We start from the raw sequence: 22,299 nt of genomic DNA on the forward strand, positions 1-22,299 counted from the left end.
TCCCACAGTGTCTGGCCTGGCACACAAGAGGCAGGCACTGTCCTAGCTGTCCTGTGCCTGGAGAGGGGAAGTCAGTGGGTCAACCTCACGTCATTAACTTTGACCATGAAGCATGCTCTGAAGGAAAAGGTCAGGGCATGGGACAGAGGGACCAGCCATCCCAGGGTCCACAGAGGTGTTCCGGGGAAGGGAGGGGAGAGCTGGGGCAGAAGGATGAGCAGAAGTCGCCAGGGGAAGATGGAGGAGAGACTGTTCCAGGCAGAGGAGGGAGGGGGCCGGGCTGTGAGGGACAGAGAAGGCCTCTGTGCCTCGAGAGGGGACACCAGGCAGGGTGACTGGGGATGTCCAGATGGGAGGCGGGACCAGAAGCGGTGTGTCTTATCCACCAGAAGACACACACACCCTTCCCTCAGGCGGCTCGGTGGCTGGGGCCCAGGCACTGGGAGCGGGCAGGGGCCTGGGGCCTCATGGCACCCTTGGAGAGGGCGGCTCCCAGGTCAGTTCCTGCTCAGCAGAGGCCAAGCAGCTCCAAGAGCTTTGCCCAGCAGAGAGGGCGGTGCCAGTCCCCACTCCCTGTCCATTGCCCGCTCCATGCAGCCCTGGAGGCCTGGGCCTTCCATCTGCTGAGTTTTCTGACTGAGGCGGAAAGGCCAAACCCTGGAATGTGCTGACCTCTGCCTCCTGCAACGCCCAGGAGCTAAGGCCCATTCTTCCCAGTGCCAGAGCCCTGCTGAAGCCAAGGGTGGGCACGGCCCAGCACGGGGCAGGGCCAGGCAGGAGGGATATTTCCACTAGGATGGTTCCCAGAAGGGCCTTGGCTCCCCAGAGCTTGCTTCACCATCCCCAGCATCCTCCCCTAATGAGGAGAGGAAGGCCCCTGAGGCCAGGGTCAGCACAGCACGCCGCAGACGCCACAGGCCAGGACTGGCTCAGTGCTTCCTGGGCAGGGCCCTGCCGGAGCCCTTGAAGCTGGCAGCCCTGGAGCGCCTTTCAGGAAACGTCACAGTTGGTTTTGGAAACCACTCCCTTCGCATAGGAACGGAGGTATGGCCTGTGTTGGGAGGGAAGTCACCGGAGGCTGGAAGGGGCAAGGGGCTGCAAGGCAGGGCCTGGGTGTGGGGAGAACACCAAACTCCGAGGAAGCCCACCCTCGCCCTCTGCAAGCCTCAGTGGCCTTATCTGTGAAATGGAACCCACAGTTGCTCTGCCAATGCCAGAGAAAGGGTTTGAGGCCACAGGAAGCCGTACGGTGCTTTCCAAGTGTGAGGTGAGGCTCTTATCAGGCTTGAGTCACCCTAGCGAAGGACACTGAGGTAAGGCAGTGACAGCCTTCATGTGGAGCAGAGAAGCTGCTAAGCTGGGGTTCTCTGCTGCCTGAGGGCACAGCGGGACCCACAGAATGAGGGGACAGGCAAGGTCTGAAAACTCTCAGAGTCCTTGATTCTGAAATACAGAGCCCTGGGATTCTTTTCCCCAGATGAACTGAGCCCCGAACTACCCTGGCAGGCCAAGACGTGGGCTTGCACTGGGGCTGGTGGTTCTTAAGGGTCACACACAGAGCCTCAGATTCCCGTCTGTGAGATGAGGAGTTGGACCAGGACTCTGACACATTGAAAGTGCCCAACCGTATCCCACGAAGGAAATTCCCTGCAGTGACTGGAGAAGGAGGGGAGAGGAGGTGCTCCGGGCACCCAGGCCTGGGGCCCCCTGTCTGCCGGGCCAGCCTCCCTCCCTCCCAGCCTCCCTCCCTCCCGGAACTGCCCAGGAGCTCAAGACATGGCCAGCGGGTGGGTGTCAGGCCCCTGGTCAGGTTTGCCGTGTTTTGCTGTGTGGCGAGTCCTGGCCTGTGGTCAGCTGTCCCCCATATCCAAGGCAGATTTCCCAGGAGTGAGCCCTGAAAGTGGCTCCCAATTTTGCAGGAGGGAGAACAAACTGATTCCAGGGAAGGTCTATTTTTTCCGGAACATTAAAGACAGCTGTTGTTTCTGCGGCCTGCAGGGGTGCCTCCCACCCTGTCATCCCCAGAGTGGCCGGGCCCCAGACCCTTGGGACCTGGGAAAGACGCTCTCCTCCACCCTTCCCTCCCAACCCCCACTCTCACTTCCAACCAGCAGCACTTCTGCTGGGATTCTCCACCTTGGACTCGCTCCCGGGAATTTCTGGAAGCATCAAATGGTACAAACAGATTGTTTTCATTATGATTATTCTGTGTTTAACCTCCTGGCCCAGTGTCACCAAGAATTGGGGGCTCTTTCTTAGAACTGCATGGAGTGAGAAGCCTTTCTTTCCTCTGCTCACTCCCTGAATCAGTCTTATTTCTCTTCCCTCAATTCTGGATCTCTCCTGACTGGATCCAGTCCTCTGCACGCCCGCCCCCAGTCCTGCAGTCTTTATCTGATGAAGCCTTGGGGTCTCAGGGCAGCAGACAGGCCCCAGTGACCCTGCCCTCCTGCCCGACCTGCACCATCATCAAATCCTGGCCTCTCCCTGTGGCTGCTTCCCAACGTGAAAGCAGCGTCTCTGAACCTTCCTCCAAAAGGCTTAGGGGATCCGCCAACATTTGGTCTGAATGTTTTTAATATGAAGATTTTCCTATTCCTCAAAATTGTAATGATAACAACACACCCACACAAATGTGTTACATACAAATTTTAGTACATTGAAAACTACCAACACATTAACTTGGGCTGCTGCAGGAATGTGTTTTTTGTGCAGATCTCAGAACAAAACTCTTATTTAATTAAAGGTGGGCCTAGGAGCGGCAAGAGAGCTGATAAAAACAAACGAACAAAACAAACAAAACAATGACACTTTTAACAATTGCAAATGCTTCTCACTGTGAAACAGGATTTTTTGATCTTGCGCAATCAATGTAGATGGCAGTGGTCCTCACCTGGGGCGATATTACTCCCCAAAGGACATCTGACAAGATCTGGAGACATGTTTGGTTTTCACATCCAAGGGGTAGAGGCTAGGGATGCCGGCAAACACCCTACAGTGCACAGGACAGCCCCACAGCAAAGAATAGGTTGAAGAATTCTGATATAGCGGGAGGTGTTGGATGCCCAGGTTGGCATAAGACTCTGGTTGATTTCTGTAACCCTGGATTTCAGGTGGCTTTTTTCATCAAAATGGCCTTACTGTTCTCATCAGTTGGCTTAATAAGTAAACACTACAGATAGGAAGGCATCAAATAAAGTTTTGCTTAATTAAACACTGTTTCCATGGGGTTCCAGGTAAGATTCTTTAAATGCAAAAATCTGTAGCTACGAAAGCCCGTGTCCAGCTGGGCTTGTTTCTGCTCATGGCGTTCCCGACAGCCTGACTCTCCCGCTCCAGCCCGTCCCACTCAGCCACCCTCTCGCTGCAGCAGAGACACAGCCCCCTCTGGGCTTCCTGACATGTAGGGAAGGGGGCTTATCATGCCGATGGACCGCGGGCTCCACGGGAGCAAGGGTTTTGCTCTGCTTTGTGCCTGGCGCAAGTGGGTGCTCACTGAACACCCATTGAATGAATGCGAAACTTAATCCCAAGGTCTTTGAGGGCCTGGAGGGTGGGTTGGGCAGTGCTCACAGCCGCTGCCCTGCACTGCCCTGCTGCTCTTGGCCTTGCTGCCCACATCGCCCATGAGGAAGTCCTGAATCCCATTCCCAAGAGACTGGCTCCTTGAAAGGGGCCTCTGGACGTCACAGGCTCACCTCCTTTCCCCAAGTTCTGTGGTCGGGAGTGTCTGTCTGGACGCCGCCCGGAGTGGCCCCCAGTCTTCCCATTCACCTTTGAAGGCTCCTCCCAGCTTCCCACGCCCCCCGCCGCCCCCCCCCCCCCCAGGAGCCTCACTGGGGGATGGGGGTGGCTGGGCTGGTGCTCAGAGACATGTTCATCCACGGCCTCCAAGGCTAAGGGACATTTCCGAAGTGCCGTCCCTTCCCAGGGCACAGGGCGGGTTCCCCAGGAGTCATCGGCAGAGTCCACCTGCGCCGCTGGGAGCCTCACCCGGGTGGCCAGGAGTCAGGCTGACGGTGCAGCAGCCCCTCCCTCAACGAGCCATGCTCTTTGCTCACTGGCGCCTCCCCAGGCACCTGCAACGTGCCAGGCCCTGTGAGCGCTCAAAGTTCACCCCACTGAAGGTCACGATCCTCCATTGTAGGGAAGAGCTTTGTAAGTCCAAGCCCCCAAAGGTAGGTGCCTCAGCCCAGTACTCTTAGTGTCCCAGCAGAAGTCACTTCTATACTCTTGCCCATGCAGGGAACACTAGGGAACTTGACTGTGTCGAGGCAGTGGTAGGGTGGTGGGCTTAGCACATGGTCAGGGACTTTGCCTTAGTCATCCTTGAACCCCCAGAGCAGGCCTGTGAGTGTTTGCAAGGCCCTGTGCTATGGTGACAGGACGGCTGAAGCCCCACCCACTGTGCGCTGGACCCCCTACCCTGACCACGGGCCTCCGTCGCCATGCGGGCTCTCGAGTTGGGCCACAAGGGCTCCCACCCTGGCCCCACCACTCCCAGCTTGTGTGACCCCGAGCACACCGCCTCGTCTTGCCAAGCTTAGGTTTCCTCGACTGTAAGACGGCACAACAGTGTCACCCACCTCACTTGGCAGCTGTGAGGATCAGACGGTATAATCCACGCCAAGCGCTTAGAACGGTGTCAAGCATACATCGGTGTTAGCCACCGCCATCACTATTCCTGCAGAGTCCTGCAGCCTGCAGGCCAGAACTGGCCACTGGGGGACCCCCGTTTGCCTCCCGACTGCTGGGTCCCTGTCTTGCTTCACAGCCCGGCCCTGACATGGCTTCTTCAAGGAGGAGCAGGAAGCACCCCTACCATGCGGGGAGCAGCCTCTTGGGAGGCACTGCTGCGTGGCCAGAACAAAGCCTCAAGCGGCAGTGTCCAGAGACGCAGACACTTAAGGACCTTTCCGGCCCCAAACTAACAGACGCAGAGACCCGCAAAGCACTCCCCCCAACTTCCTCACTGAAAGACAGAGTCCTGCTGGGAGGATGGGGGTGCTGTGGCCTCAGCCCTGACCTCTGACTTCGGGGAAGAGCCTCCTTGGAGAAGCTATTCAACTTGCAGAGACCTTGTGGGAGGGAAGGGGGTGTCCCACCAGGACACCAAGGGGAAAGGGCGTTGTTTACATTTCCTCGGACTCTATTGTTTCAAAGGACACAGCGTGGCCGTTTCCCACAACAATGGTGGGATGGAGTCAGAATTCCTCACGTCTTGCAGTTGAGGTCGGGCTGGCTGGGCGGTTTGTTTATAATAACAAAAGTCATCATTTTACCAAAACTATTTACTAAAAACTATCTTCCCGTATCAAATTTGAGAATTTTGGTTTAAATGTGACAAGTGGGCTTACTTGCTACAGATGGTTTTCCTGCAAAGACTGGCCAGGCTTGGTCAGGTTGTTGAAGTGAAAACAGGGGCCCTGCAGGCACCCTACATGCAGGGAGGCTTGCAGAGGCAGCTGCCCTGCACCGTGGGCCCGAAGGGGAGCAAGCCTTTGTCTTCCTCAAGCCTGTGTGCCTAACCACCACAAGTTACGGGCCTTGAGAAGAAACGGAAGCCCGTTCAGTGATGAGTCAGACGGCGAGGTTGAGGGGGTATCCTAGGTCTGTCCTGGACACCTCAGTACCTTCCCCATCTCCACCTTCCAGGGGCTCAAGGCAAAAGCTGGTGCCTCTCTCCCCACCACAACTCCTGCTGGCCCTTCCTTCAGCGTCTGTCCAGAGCTGGACCACCTCCCGTCACCTCCACGGTGGCCACCCCGGCCCAAGCACTATCTTCTCCTACCTGGGTCATTGCCGTGGCCTCCTCCCTGGTCTCCCTGCTTCTGCCTTTGCCCCTCTACAGTCTACCAGCTGGAGAACGATCATTTTAAAATGTAAGTCCGAAGTTGTCACTCTTCTAAAATGGTCCAGAGTCCAGAGGACCCTTCCCAGCTCACATGGAGCCAGATCCAGAGTCCCTTCTGTGGGCTGTACAATCTGCTCCCTCCCCACCCCCAGCACACTCACCTTGGTCCCCTCGCTCACCCCTCCCAAGCACACTGGGCCCTCGTTCTCCCCTGAGCAGCCCCTGCACAGCCCAGCTGTTCCCTCTGCTCCCACAGAGCCTCCCTCACTTCCTTTGAGTCCCTGCTCAAGTATCCCCTCATCCCTGACCATCTGGACAGTTGCCAGTGTCCACCCCACTGCACAGCCTGGTCTCCTCTACTATGTGCTTCATAGCACTGCTGACACCTTAGCTGTCTGCTCACCACTTACTTGTTCATCATTGGTCTCCCTCCCTAGAGCATCAGCTCCTCAGGGGCAGGAAGTGGTGGTATTCACGGCTCCATCCCCACTGCCCAGCCGCCCATGGCAGGGGCTCGAATAACTCTTGGTGAATAAATGGTGATTAAATGAGTGAATGCCAAGGGCAGCCCCAGACAGCCGTGATTCCTCTCCTCTGCCCACGGCTGACGGAGCCGGGGACTGCCAACCCCCAGACGGGCCAGCAGCCAGGCAAGTCAGGAAGAGAAAGCTCAGTCCTCCTGCATGGTGGGGACTTGTGGGCCAAGCCCTCATCCGTCTCCAGCTCCCTCTTTCTCAGGAGTTTAGAGAGGATTAGCCAGGAGATAGCAAGGAAGAGAAGTTACCTGCTGAGGGTTCCCAGTCACAGAGACAGTGGCTCCCCATGGAAAGACCGTGGGTCCGCAGATGAGGCCCCAGGTTGTCGCAGACCTCTGGCTCCAGGTGCCACTGGGAGCTGGCAGGCCAGGGTGAAGAGCTGCTCCCTCCACACGTATGCTATTACGTCCCTGGTGTCGGCGTTAGGATCGGGAGCAGGGTCAGGGAGGGCTACTCTGTGTAAGTGTTAGGGCTCAGGGCAGTTCTGGGTGAGACAGAGGAATGCCTTCGGTGGCCTTTGGCTGGTCCGGCCGGCCAGGGAAATCATTCCAGAGAAGGAGGGCCAGAGAGCACACTCTCAACTTCCACGGGCGATTGTGAACTTGGGAGAATATTCCAGGTGGAAGAAAAAAATACAATAAGAAATAACAAAACTGTTTCCTGAGCAGAGGCAAAGAAGCTGGAAAACAATCGTGTAGATTGGCTAATGTGTGGGATTCATGCTGGGGGTGGGGGTGAGGGGTCAGGAAGAGGTGATCAAATGTTTCTCCAGCACCTGCTGTATGCCAGGCCCTGTGCTCCGTGCTGGAAGACGAACCAGGCCCGATTCTCCCCACCCTATCACACCCTGCACAAGGCAGTGGGTGTCAGAAATATGTGTGCAGCCAGCATCACATGCACACGCATACATGCTTATGCACATATACAGTGCACTTCCACACACACATACATGGAGAAGACATACTTGGATGAGAGCTTACTCAGCGGCCCTTGTCAAGTCTCTAAAACGATTTCTCCCAACAGAAAACAGGCAGTGGCACTAGAAGATCCACAGGGCAACTCACAGGCTGCACCCAGCTCCCCTCCTGCAGCCCCCTGGAGGCCAGCCTCCCACCCTGAAACAAATCCCTTCAAGTGGCTCTTGTTCCTTCCAACAAAAGCACCCAACTCCTTCCTCCCATCAGAAACGTTGAGAATCTAAGGTGTCATCAGTGGGAAAAAGCAGGGTGCGGAACAACGTGTGAGTAGGTGGATTCCATTTGTGATGTTAAAAGTCGCCGTAATCACGGATGTGTGGGTTAGCTCTGGGGGGAAACAAAGATTCTGGCAGCATGGGGTGGGGGGCTGGAGTGGGAAGGAGAGAGATTTCATTTTTACTGGGTTTTATAACACATTTTGAATTTTGTATCAGGTTTATGTATTACTTAATCAAAATAAGAAACTAATTCATAACATTTAAAAAAATGCCCTGGCTCTGTGGAGCCAGACTGCCTCACAAGCAAGTCTCCAAGCATGGTGGCCCACGGGCCTTCCTCACCATTGGGTGCCGGCCAAGTGCTGTGGGCCCAGGCACACCATGGGCTCTGGCCAACTCGTACACAGAGCGCCCAGGCTGGGAGGCACGTGGAAGCCCTCGGGCAGGGGGCCTGGAGAGCCAGGCGGCGTCTGAGCTGCTCCCACCACGGCAGCCTGAGGAGGCTCAAGTCCAGACGTTTGCTCAGCCCTCGAATGGCTCTGTTGGAGAATCGCGGTCCCAGGAGAGCAAGTCCCATTGGCCAGTCGTCGGTCTGATGCCCGCCCTCAGCTGCATCAGAGCAATGATGGGAAGGGCCTGGGGCTGGGAGTGGACATCCTGCCCGTGCCTGGGCTCACCCTGCCAGGGCTGCCCACAGTGGGGAAGCTTCACTCAACTCCACTGGGTGCTGCAGGGTGCCAGGCCACCACAACTGGCCGAACATCCCCCACGGGGGTGATGGAGCACAGCGCACTTGAAACTACAGGGTGGAACGTGGTGGTGGACAGTCAGATCAAAGGAAGCACAGACTGAGTGACCAGCCACAGGAGACGGCTTGCATCCCCACTGACAGAGCGCCCTGTGAGAGAAACGAATTGGGTCTTGAAGAACTGCTAAGCTATTCTGAACATGAAGTTACAATTCCAGAGGCAATTGACGGGATTTGGTTGTGTGACTCACATTATAAGCCCATCCGGGCTAAACCTCCGCGCGGCTGGCGTGCCACAGCCTGGGCCTGTTTCTTGGCAGGAACTGGAGAGCTGATCACCGGCGATTCTCCTGGGAGCATGTCAGAGGTGGGTTGAGAATGTCAGCCGCCCGAGAATGTCAGAGGTGGGTCGGTGGATCCCAGCACGCTCCCGAACCTTCTGGCTGAGTGGCTTACTTCTTGGCAATTTTGCGGTGCCCTGCAGTCTATGGAAGGACATTTCTCTTTCACGAAAATATTGAAATAATTGGAGCTGAGGAGTGATACAAGTCTGGCCTGAAAAGCCCCGCCGTGAGTCCTGAAGCTGAGGCTGCCAAACCCCAGTGTTCTCACTCGCTTGGTCAGTATTAAACAATGACTTCCTCCCATGAATAGGGATGATTAAATACATTTTCCTGGGATTGCTTTTTATTACATGAAAATCTGTATTTTGGAATAGTGAATAGGCTATCTATACACCTAACTATTGTTACCAGTAAGATATCAACCATTCTGCGATGGCCAAGGGGCTTTTCAGTTATGGTCGATACCAAAAAGCCAAAGGCCTTATGAAAAATTATTCCTGTCCACAGACTTGGAGAAAGGAGCCAAGCACCCCCAACTTCCCTTGGCATCAGCCATTCAAGATGAAGGCTCCGTTTTAACTTCAAATCATTTCTTCTGGTCCCCTCTGTGAGAAGAGCTTGTTTTGTTCTGCCATGTATTCTGCCTGTCTTCAGCCTGGGACCCTCAACCCAGGCCTGTTTCCCCAAGAGGGTGACCAACTGCCCCAGTTTATGTGGGACTGAGGAGGTTCCCAGGGCATGGGGCTTTCAGAACCGAAACTAGAAAAGTCTGGGGCAAACCAGGACAAGTTGCCCAACCTAGTCCCCTATCACTCGGTCCCATCATAGTTGCTTTCTCCACTCTGATCCACAAGGACAGGGAGGGACAGTGTGGTCTTGGCAAGAATAAGTCAACTCCCAATAATTTCTCCCACATGGTGGTCCACCTGCTCCAGTCTCTGTCCCAAGGGCTTTTCATGTATTATCTCATCTCACACTTTCCACAAATGCATTGTGGAAAATCCCAGAGAGGTTCAATGACTCATCCAAAGTCACCCTGACAATAGGTGGAGAGGCAGGAACGGGGACACAGGTCTACCTGACATCAAAACCTCACCCTTCACCTGGGAACAACATGCATATAAACCAAACAATCATTCTACAGTTTCTTACACCACTTGTCTTTTAAAACTTTGCTCGGGAAACCCTAAAAGATTTCTGAAACACTTTGTACTGTCTCAAAATTTAACTCTACAGTATTTTATTATAAGTCTAAATTGCTCTAAATATATATAATTTTTGATATATTGTAAATATTAAATAAACTGTCACATCACTCTTTAAAATGTATGCAGTGATGGGAATGCAAAATAGCACAAACTCTGAAAAGGGGAATTTGGTAATACCTAGCAAAATTACATGAGTGTTTATCCCTTTACTCATCAACCCTACTTCTAGGAATCTATCCCAAAGATACACTAGCAAAAAATACAAAATGGCCTATTGTAAGGCTGAATCACTGTTTATAACAGCAAAAGTCTGGAAATCCACATTTCCAGCAATCAGAGACTGATTTAATAAACCACAGCACGTCAATACAATGGAGTTCCATGCAGCTATGAAAAGGAATGAAGAGAATTTCTGTATACATTTTTGGTATAATAGGACATGTATTGTTCTATGAAAAAAAGGCAAGGTGTAGAATCATGTGTATAGTATACTACATTTTTATACAAGGGCCGGGGAAATATATGTATATACATATTCATATTTGTCTATATTTTAAGACAAAACAACAACAGTTGAAGAGGAGATAAAAATGGTATCCTGCATGGAGAGGGGGTGTAAAGGATTTAGGGGAAGAGACTGGAAGCTGAATTTCTCTGAATTTACCTAACTTTATAGCTTTGACTTTGGAATCATGTAGATGTTTTACAGAATAATTAAAGAAAATTAAATCAAATGAACCTAAGTGGCTATCAAGCTGGTGGCTTAACCATACAGAGAATTATTAAAGTGACATTAAAATACAGTAATTTGGCTGAATATTAAATCTTAATCTTAAATAGAAATCTTTTTTTTTTTTTAAAGAAATCTTTTTTTTTTTTTAATAGATTTATTTATTTATTTATTTATTTATTTACTTTGGCTGCATTGGGTCTTCATTGCTGCGTGCAGGCTTTCTCTAGTTGCTGAGAGCGGGGGCTACTCTTTATTGCTGTGCTCAGGCTTCTCACTGCGGTGGCTTCTCTTGTTGCGGAGCACGGGCTCTAGGCGTGCGGGCTTCAGTAGCTGTGGCTTGCAGTCTCAGTAGTTGTGGCTCACAGGCTTAGTTGCTCCGCGGCATGTGGGATCTTCCCGGACCAGGGCTCAAACCCTTGTCCCCTGCATTGGCAGGCGGTTTCTTAACCACTGCGCCACTAGGGAAGCCCTTAAATAGAAATCTTAAGTTGCTTAGTTGCTTAAGTTGCTTAAGTTGCTTAGTTCAGTAATCATACTGTGGTGATAATATTAGTAATATTATTTTGAAACTATTGTATATTAGGATAAAATAAATAATTTTGTCAGTGTCAAGAGGAATCAAAATTTTCAGCATAAGAGAAAGGAGATACAAATACAAAATTTTAAATGTTAAGTCAAATTCTGTATTCTTAAAGTTTAATCTGAAATATTAATATTGACTCACAATTTATTTTTATGTTAGAAAACAAATACCTATTTCCTAGCTCTGCCCTCTGAAAAGACTTAGAATTAATGACTCATCCAGTAGAAATGAGCACTCCTAGCATCCAGATTATGGTCTCTAAATACCATCTCCCAGTAAAAGGCTTCTGGGAGAAATGTCCAGAGGCTGAAGCAGGAAATTTACAAGGTGAGCCTGTAATACCTTGCTAAACTAGAAAGAAAGGATGCTACCCAAGACTATTAGGGTCATGTCAGAAGATCACAGGAGTCAAGTCTTACCAGCCAGATAGACATGAAACAATTTGAGCATCAAAATGAATAATGACTGCAATGAAATTTTATGTCAAATGTACTTAAAATAACTGAGTCCATACATAATAACACAAAAACAAAAACACTGACTCAGATCATGGGCCCGGAACACCCTTGCATGTCTTTTATGGGTAGGCTAGGGATGCAAGCCCCTGGCCACTCATTGCCCAGACCATTTATCAGGGTTATGTTAGCAGAGAACAACCTTGGGGGATGAGCAATATCTCCCTCCAGGACAAAGGTGACTCCTCATCCTCTAAGCTAAGTGTTTCTCATTGCAGTGCAACCGCACTGCATGTATGGCATCCACCTGGGCTGCTCTGTCTCACCCCATGGGACCTGGAAGACAAGGGGACTGACACTTACATGAAACCATGTTGCTTGCTGTGACGTGAATAAAAGTCCATTGTTTCTGACCCAGGAGTTGCGTGTCTTCAGCTGACATCCGTGAGACTGTGGCAGCTAACTTGATGGCTCTTTGTAAGTTAAGATCCCAGACAGACACTCATCCAAATCACTGGTCACCTTTAGAAGTTATAAGGACACCAGCTTATTATTTTGAAAATTAGTAAAAAGCAATCATTTATTGCAAAACTGCAACAAACTATACTTCAGATAACTAAATATTTGATGTAGGAAAGTTCTTTATAGAAGGATCTTAGCTAATGAATTCAAAAGGGGTAGATAGAATTTGAAAATCACCATTTGGCACACCCTAATATAATAATGAATCTAAGCAATGTTCATTAATGACAGTCCTTTAAAACCACTAGCTAGAATGTTGATGAAAAACTCTGCAGTGCAACACTCACACAAACAAAGACAACAGGCATTTATGTGGCTTTTGCTGCAATAAAATGAGAACAAAATCACACCATCTATGAAGTGTTCTTATAGAAAATCACCTACGAATCTGATTAAACCTCCAGACCTAACCACCATTCACAGGGAAGAGAGGGAACAGAGAAACCTGTGAATGACACCAAGAGGGTGCAATCAACAAAGTCCAGAATATAGGAAACTCTATAGTACAGATGCCTTGGTTTCTTCAATAAATAAAAGACCAGGAAAAAACAAAAAGAGAGAGGCAGAACTGCTAGATATTACAGGAGACTTAAGAGATGTCAACTAAATGCAATCACTTTGAGAACTTTGTTTGAATCCTGATTTAAACAAACCATCTGTAAAAAGACATTAATGAAACAACTGAGGAATTTAAACATGATGGAATATTTAATGATATTAAGGAATACTTGTTAACTTATTGTGTCACAATAGTATGTGGTTATGTTTTTGAAGGAGTCCTTACTTCTTAGAAACTGAAATACACACAGATGAAATGATATGTCTGGAATTTACTTTAAAATAATCCAGTGGCCCAGAGGCCGGGGAAGAAGTGGGAGTGGGGCTTGGAGATGATACAAGACCCATCATATGTTAATTATTAAAGCAGGTCATGGGCACATGGGGATTTGTTTTAATATTTTCTTTACTTTTGTGACTGAAAATTTCCATAGTAAAAAAGTATTTTTAAGCAAAATGGTACTATTTCTGGGCTTCTTAAATAATGTAACTAAAATCCAAATACACAAAAGTTATGTGTTTGATGGAATTAGAACAGTACATCAAATCTGAGAAGAAGAAATTAATCTATTGAAGCAAAGCTGATTTTCTAAAAATTGTGGGCATTCCATCCTAAACAGCATTTGGGAATATTTTGTCCCACTCCCATACCTAAGTAGACAGCCTGCTTTTAATTTACTTTCTAGAAATTATTAGCATAAAGAGAAGGTAAAAATACTATCAATCATGTGAAAGACATTAGAGTTTTGGATACTAAAAGGAGACTGATATACTTGAAAAGATTGGAACCTACTGGACTGGGGGTAAGCGGGAGTGTGCCGGCTCAGATGCTGTCCTGGCTTCCTCTGCCCCAGCCTCCCACCCCATCCCCGAATCCACTAGGTCTCCCCACTCTGCACCATAAGCCTGCTATCGGGCCCTCCTGGGTCCAGTTTGCTCCTCCCCTCTTCTCTCTCTTTCTTTGCCCATCTCTCTCTAGCTCCCATGTCAGGGCCTGCCGCCATATGTGACATATATGGGAAGGGGTAGGTGCCTGGCCCTGCCATAAATCTGCCCACAGGGAGGGGGCCCCAGTCCTCCCAGACTTCAGGGAAGGGCCATGATCTTTGACCCCCTCCTCCCCATGGGCCCTCCCCTCCATCTTCACTTTTCCACCTCTGGGTCTCCAGATAGGCCTTCCTTCACTGCCTCTCCAGGAAGGCAGCCTCCCGTGTATCATTCCTAGGCCCAGCAGCAAACCCACATCACCTCCTGCAATGTGCTGGCCTCCTGGAGAAGCTGGCCAGGCTGGAACCCCCCGAGCCGTCGCAGTCATTAGCAGGCTGCTGCCCATGATGGGAGGAGGTGCACCTGGAATGAGAGGGGACAGAGTGGAGGGTCAGCACAGGACAGCATGTGGTAGAAGGAAAAGGATGGCTTAAATGCCCCCCAAAAGGGCACATCTGCAATGTTCAAAGAAGGAAAAGGTGAGTCCAGAAGACAATCAGCAGATGGTCAGCAGGCACTCATTCGGGGAGGGGGGGCCGTGGGCTAGTGAGAAGGCGGGACAGCCGGCGGGAAGGAAGGCAGTCAGTTACTGAGTCATTCATTCCGAAAATGGATGCAGTGAGAGCCCCTGGCTGTGCTGCAGTGCCTGAGACAGAGTCCTCCAAGAGAAGGTTCCCTACTCAGAAGATATCACAGAGCTTGTGCCTGAGGGACCACTATCAGAGCTCAGGGCTGGGGGCCCTCATCAGGGTTCAGAACCTGGGGGACCCTCATCAGAGTTCAGGCCTGGGGGACCCTCATCAGAGCTCAGGACTCCTCAGGGCTGGCCCTAATGCTCCATGGCCTGCTGGAAGCTACCTGTCAGAGTTTCAGTGTTTCCACACCTTCTTGATAACAGGCCCATAGACCCTCTCCAGGCACTCAACTCCTGTTGGGAAAGTTTGGCTGGAAGTACAGTGAGATCGGGCCAGGTGAGAAGAAACGAAGGGCCTCCCCAGGACTCTGGCCTGAGGCCAGCAGCTGGCCAGTGTGCCCCTGCAGAGAGGAGGAACCATCAAACAGGAAGTCCCCGCAGATGAGGGGCTGGGAGTGAGAAGGTTGGCAGAGTTCTGTCTGGAGGGGCTCTGATGTCCCTGACACCCCTCAGTACCCCCATTCCCACCCCGGGGTGGCGGCACGGGCGGGGAGGCTGCGGTCCGAGGAGCATCAAGTCCCCAAAACGGAATCCCTGTGAGTCCAGCTACCCTGACGCATCCCACTCAGAGGCACTGAGAACCCCCGCCATGGCTCTGACCACCCCACTTCTGGGTTCTCTAGGGCAGAGTGGGACATAGGCCTGGAGTCGGACCGGAGGACAGATGGGCCAAAAGCAGGAACATTTGATCTGACTGGCAAATGTGCACGGACTTGTCTTACAATGGCCCTGCCAGCGCTCACCTGCCCCACTGCGTCCTGCACACACTCTGTCACAGCCGCTCAGCTGTCTGTCATCTGTGAGGGTGTGTCGCTGTGTCTCCCCGACTCAGCGGCGGAGCCAAGCTTACCACAAAGGAGTGAGGGACAGAGCTGAAGAGAGGAAGAGAAGAATGGATGATGCCTGTGGCCTTGGGAGCCCTCCAGGAAGTGTCTCACTCCTTTGGACCTTGGCTCTGTGACTGCAGAAGGGAATGGCACTCAACCAAGCCCAGAGGACTGCAAAGTCAGACTTCCAGGAAAAAAATTTCAAAGCACTGAAGTTACTCAGTCCTTGAGGGAGAGGCTAGCCAGGGACTGGGATCCGCTTTCCCGGGAAATGCCCAGCCTCTGCCCAGGTGTGTGAAGAGCCTGGCTCTCCAGACGGCCCAGCCAGCCTGAGTGGGCATCCAGAGCCTGCTCGGCAGAGGCCCCACGGCTCAGGCCCCGCTCCGCCCCTGGATGCCAGTTCAGAACCTCCTGTGCGGTCAGTGAGCCTGAGCCGGAGGGCGAGGAGCAGCAGGAATTTGCACCATCCAAACCAGAGATGCTCACCTGGGGCTGCAAATCAGGATCACCTGGGGCAGGGGAGATTTTTAAAAATAGTAATATTTCTATCCCACTCCAGACCACCCCAGAATCTCTGGGGTGGGACCCAGATCAGGGGATTACAATATGCAGCCAGGACAGAGAGCTCCCGGCCCATCTCCTGACATGTGAAGGTGGGAGGGTGACCCTCCAGCCACAGAGCATCTCAGCGAACTGACTTAAATTCTGCCGTTACTGTTCCTGGACCATGCATCAGTGTCCTGCTAACTACCCCTTATTCCCAAGAGAAAACACAGACTCCTTGGCCTGGCACCCGGCCGAGTGCCCACCGTCCAGAAAACAACCCTGAGCGATACGGCGTGTGTCCCAGGGGTGCTCCTGGGTCTGCAGCTCCTGACAGCATCAGAGAAAGGGAGAGAGGGTGGGCGGGGGAGAGACTGCAGGGGTAAGAACATGGACTTCTGGTCAGTTGGGTTTCAGATCAGATCCTGCAACCTTGAAAAAGTAACCTCTCTGAGCCTCTTTTTCCTAAAATGAGGACGGAAATTCTGACTGACTCAGATTTAAGGTGAAGCATGTAATGAAGAGACCCCAACTGGCACCCAGGAAGGGCTTGATACAAGGAACTGCTGTAGCATCGATGTGGGCCTTAACGTGTTACCTGCTGCAAAGGGGAACCATCTTTGGGGAGGGGTGTCGGTAGTCTGTCTGTCTCCCTGTGACTGGCCAACAAGAGTGCTGGTTCCTGCTGGTCAGGCTTTGAAGGAGGTAGAGTCCAGCCCCAGAGTTTAGCTCATCATGAGAACGCCCTGCCCAAGGCCATCCTGGAGGCTGAGTAGGAAGTCTGCCTGAGTGAGCTGAAGTTTGGGGGCAGTTCCAGAACGCACTGAGTCACAGCCCTGGCTTCTGCAATACTCGGATGCCTGGAGGCTGGAAGAAAGACACCACAAATGTCACTTGCCCATTGCTCAGGAATGTCAGAGGGCATGAAGGTAAATCCTAAGTTCTGTGGGATTACAGAACCCCCATCAGAACCCCCTCCTTCCTTTGTGCTGGGGATGAGAGAAGCACAACTCTGGGCTAGGCTTCCAGCCAAGGATGCTGACTCACACAGAATGACCAGGTGACATTTGTGCAGGTGTGGTAAGAAGTGGGTGGCCGTGCTCAGCTTATCAAAACTGCTGGAAAGAAAATCCTCTGAGTCCCATCCCTAAAGATATCAATGAAGATTGGTTTAAATTTTATGCCTGAGAAAATGGGATTGTGGCCTTCCCAGGAAACTTTCCCTGATTGCCTACTACACCCACAGTCTACCTCATCCAAGTTCCTGTTACTCCAATGCTTGCCCCGCTGGCTATTTGCATGTCTGCCTCCCCACTGGATGGTAAGCCCTGTGAGGCAGGCCTGTGTCTCATTCATCACTGTACCCCTGGCACCCAGCACAAGGCTCCTTCCAGTACAGCCTATGAGGCCCCAAACATGGAGTGAGAACATTCAAACACCAGGCTGGACCCTGGTCTCCAGATGGCACAAGCAGACACCCTGCCCCCTCCAAAGCCAAGGAGGCTGCAGCTGAACTACTCTGACCTCAGGACCACCTAGACTTGACACACAGCTCATCAAGAAGTCAGCCAACTTGGCCGCTGGGCAGGCTAACCTCGCTGGGGTCTCCCCAGCCCCCCCAGCTTGTTAGTGTAGCCTTTGAGAATGGGCTTTGTGCCCAGTGCCCCTTCGAGACTGGCCTGTGTGCAGTGGCGAGGCCCTGTTATCTCAGGGAGGGAACAGAAGCTTGGGCTGGGCAAGAACACACTTCCTGGAGGGCAGGGCAACCTCACAATGGGAGACGGCAGCTACCCTCACCTGCCCCCCAACAACTCACACAGCTTCCTGTAGTCTACTCCCTGCAAAAGGGGGTGTCTGAGCTGTGAGGTGGGTGATTTCGTAGAGCCTCCTCAGACTGGACTAACAGGCTATTGGGAGGTCTTTGACTTTTACTTTGAGTGAAATGAGAACCACTGCAAGGTTTTGAACTAGAAAGAGATAAGCTTTGACTTATCTGTTCATAGGATCCATCTGGCTGCTGTGATGAGAATAGACTGAAGGGGGACAGGGCTGGAAGTGTGAGACCTCCTAGGGAGCTATTTGATACTGACATTCAGTGTGCACTTCCCGTGAGCCAAGGCTTAATCCTCACAAAACAACAACAACAAAAACCCACTATAAAGTTGGTATAACTATCATCACACTCTTTGTAAATCAAACTATTGAGTCAAAGATGTTAGGTAACTGCCCAAGTATACAGCCAGTAACTGGTAAAGTCAAGATTTGAACCCAGGCTTTCTGGCTTTAGAGTCCACACTTTTAACCAGCTTGTATTTCAAAGAAAGAATCAATATGATCTAATAATGACATGATGTGGGAACTCAAGAAAGAAACCAAGAATGATCCTAAGATGTATGTCTTACCACTTCTAATCAACATGATATTGGAGGTACTCGCCTGGGTGATGACATAAGAAAAAGAAGTAAATGAATAAAAGTTAGAAAGGAAGAAGTAATACTGTCTTTATTTGCAGACAGCACGCTCTTATATGTTGAAAATCCTAAGGAATCTACCCCCAAAGTTACTAGAAGCAATAAGAGAATTTAGAAAGAGTGCAGAATACAAGGTCAATATAAAAAAATCTATTTTATTTCTATTTACCAGCAATGAATAATTGGAAATGAAAAATTTAAATACCAATTACAATGGCATCAAAAACATGAAATACTGGGACTTCCCTGGTGGCGCAATGGTTAAGAATCCACCTGCCAATGCAGGGGACACGGGTTCGATCCCTGGTCCAGGAAGATCCCACATGCCGTGGAGCAACTGAGCCTGTGAGCCACAACTACTGAAGCCCACGTGCCTAGAGCCCGTGCTCCACAACAAGAGAAGCCACCACAATGAGAAGCCCACGCACCGCAAGGAAGAGTAGCCCCCGCTCGCTGCAACTAGAGAAAGCCCTGAGAGCAGCAACGAAGACCCAAAGCAGCCAAAAATAAATAAATAAATACATTTCTTTAAAAAAACAAAAAAAAAACCAAAATAAAATGAAATACTTAGAGACCAATTTAACAAAGTATGTACAAGTTCTGCTCACTAAAAATTACAAAATATTATTAAGAGAAACCAAAGAAAACCTAAAGGAACAAAGAGATAAACCATGTTCAAGGGTTGGGAGACTCTACATTGTTAAGATGTCAATTCTACCCCAGTGTGAGTTATAAATTCAATACTATCTCAATTAAAATTCCAGTGGGCTTTTCTCATAGAAATAGAAAAACTGATGTTAAAATTAATATGGAAATGTTAAGGAAAAATAAATAGCCAAAATAATCTTGAAAGAGAAAAACAAATTTGAAGAACTTATACTATACTTGATTTTCAGATATACTGGAAAGCTACAGTAATCAATAAAGTGTTATATAGGCATAAGATCAATGGAATAGATTAGAGGGCCCAGAAATAAACACACACATATATGGTCAATTGATAATCAACAAAGATGCCAAGATAATTCAGTAGGAAAAAGGGTATCATCTTTTCAACAAATGATGCAGGAACAACTGAATATCTGTAAAGGAAAAAAAAGGAACCTCAATTCTTACCTCATATCATACACAAAAATCAATTTGAAGTGGAGCATTTACCTAAATCTAAAAGTCAAAACTATACAATTTCTAGAAGAAAATATAGGAGTAAATCTTTGTGAACTTGGGACAGGCAAAGATTTCTTAGACAAGACACATAAAGCTTGAAAGAAGTGATCACTTAGATTTTATCAAAATTAAAAACTTCCGTCCTTCAAAAGATACTGTTGAGAAAATGAAAACACAAGCCACAAACCAGGAGAAAATATTCACAATACAAATATTATACAAGAGATTTGTATCTAGAATATATAAAGAACTCTCAACTCAATAATTAGACGACAAACAACTCAATTTTTTTTTAATGGGCAAAAGATTTAAACATACTTTATACAAGAAAATGTATGAGTGACCAATAAACCACATGAAAGGATTCTCAGACATTAGTAATCAGGGAAATATGTATTAAAACCACAATGAGAAACCATTGTACATCCAATGATTCAATAGAATGGTTTAAATTTAAAAACTGATATTACCAGACGTTGGCAAGAATGCGAAACAACCAGAACTTCCATACATTGTTCAGACATCATGGGAGTGTAAAAGGGTACAACTGTTTTGCAGTCTCTTATAAAGTAAACACATACTTGCCATGTGACTTAGCAATTCCCCTCCTAGGTTTTGAGAGAAATGAAAACTTATGTTCACGAAAAGACTTGTACACAAATATAAATTTAAAACAGCCTTATTCACAATAGGCCCTAAACTGGAAAGAACTCAGGTATCCCTCAATAGATGAATGGGTAAACACAACGTAGTATATGCACACCATGGAATATTACCCAGCCATAAAAATGAACCAAATCCCTAAAACATTATGCTGAGCAAAGGAAGCCAGACACAAAAGAATACATACTGTAAGATTTCATTTATATGGAATCTTAGAAAAGACAAAACTAATCTATAGTGACAGAAAGTAGATCAGCAGTTGCCTGGGGCTGGGGTTGGCTGGGATTGGCTGAAACGACCTGAAGGAACTTTCTAGGGGTGATGCACATGTTCTATATGTTGATTTGGGTTGTGGTTACTCAGGTGGACACATTTATTAAAAATCCATCCGAGGGTACACTAAAACGGGTACATCTTATTGTATGCAAATTTATAGTATCTAAAAAATGCCCTAGGGAGGGGGAAGGGTAAGCTGGGACAAAGTGGGAGAGTGGCATGGACATATATACACTACCAAATGTAAAATAGATAGCTAGTGTGAAGCAGCCGCATAGCACAGGGAGATCAGCTCGGTGCTTTGTGACCACCTAGAGGGGTGGGATAGGGAGGGTGGGAGGGAGACGCATGAGGGAGGAGATATGGGGATATATGTATACATATAGCTGATTCACTTTGTTATAAAGCAGAAACTAACACACCATTGTAAAGCAATTATACTCCAATAAAGATGTTAAAAAAAATTTTTTAATAAAAATAAAAATTAAAAATGCTCTATAAAGTTGATTTTAAAAAATTAAGAGAGAATAGGAGGAGAACTAGAGACAGTGGGTATAGGGTGGGGGGAAGTTCTTTGTGGCTGGTGCAAAGCCCAGTGCTTGGAATATAATAAATTGTCAATAATTTTTTTAATAAATGAAGAGGGGCTGGAGAAGGAAGGAGCAGCAGGAGATGATACTGGGGAGAGAGAGAGAGATTCCCCCAGAGGCAGGGCGCTCAGGAAAACAAGGTAGCAGTGTGGTTGCTACCAGCCCTGGCTTGGGGTCCCTTGGCCACCCACCAGCTCTCTGCCCTTCCCAGACCAATCTCTCCACGAAAGGGAATGCTGATAGGGCTGACTGCAGGGATGAGGTCCAGGCGAGATCACTCCATGTGCTCAAGGCCTGAGCCCATCCCTGCCTCAATCGATATTAGATGTTATTATACTAACAACAAAGATGTCCCACAGAGCTCTGCTGGCCCCCTTTCTGCTCTGGACGTGACCTAATGAGCGCATATGTGTCCCTGGTTTCTGCCTCCCTGCCCTGCTCTTCCTGCCATGCTCGGGCAGCCCTCAGCCCTGGGTGAGGATGTGCTGTCTTTCTCTGTGGCTGCTCCACAGACGGGGAGGGAGGATGCCTGCCTGGAGTGTCTGGTGGTCCCCGAGGAGGTCGGCAGATAAGCTCCTGAGGTAATCTCCGCTGCTATGCTTCTCCCGGAATGCCTGCGATCCTTCAGATGGGATTGGATAACACACGGGACTTCCTCTTTGGGTATAGTGTTTGTCCCAACATCAGAGGCCTCTCTGGACGCAGGAGCCCCAGACCTCTGTCCTTGCCCTGCGAAACCACAAGGATGATTTTTTTGTCCACAGAGATAACAGTGGGGCGATGAATAACAATGGGGGCGTGCTCCCCATCTAGGTCGTGTACCCAAATAGCAGGAGGAGGTAGAGGTCATGGAAGCATGGAACTGGGAGGAAACACAGGAGCTGCCCTGCATTTTCCAAGTGTGGTACGTGGAATCGCTGTAGGTAGAATAGGATACACCTGTTATCCTAAACTTATCTTTTGATTTTTATGGACACTTTCCTTTTTTTTTAAATTAATTCGTTAATTTATTTTTGGATGTGTTGGGTCTTCATTGCTGTGCACGGGTTTTCTCTAGTTGCGGTGAGTGGGGGCTACTCTTCGTTGCAGTGCGTGGGCTTCTCACTGCAGTCGCTTCTCTTGTTGCGGAGCACAGGCTCTAGGCATGTGGGCTTCAGTAGTTGTGGCATGAGGGCTCAGTAGTTGTGGCTCACGGGCCCTAGAGCACAGGCTCAGTAGTTGTGGCGCACAGGCTTAGTTGCTCCGTGGCATGTGGGACCTTCCCGGACCAGGACTTGGACCCATGTCCCCTGTATCGGCAGGCAGATTCTTAACCACTGCGCCACCAGGGAAGTCCCTATGGACA

Source organism: Eschrichtius robustus, chromosome 6, assembly GCF_028021215.1.
Source record: "Eschrichtius robustus isolate mEscRob2 chromosome 6, mEscRob2.pri, whole genome shotgun sequence".
Classification (NCBI taxonomy): domain Eukaryota; kingdom Metazoa; phylum Chordata; class Mammalia; order Artiodactyla; family Eschrichtiidae; genus Eschrichtius; species Eschrichtius robustus.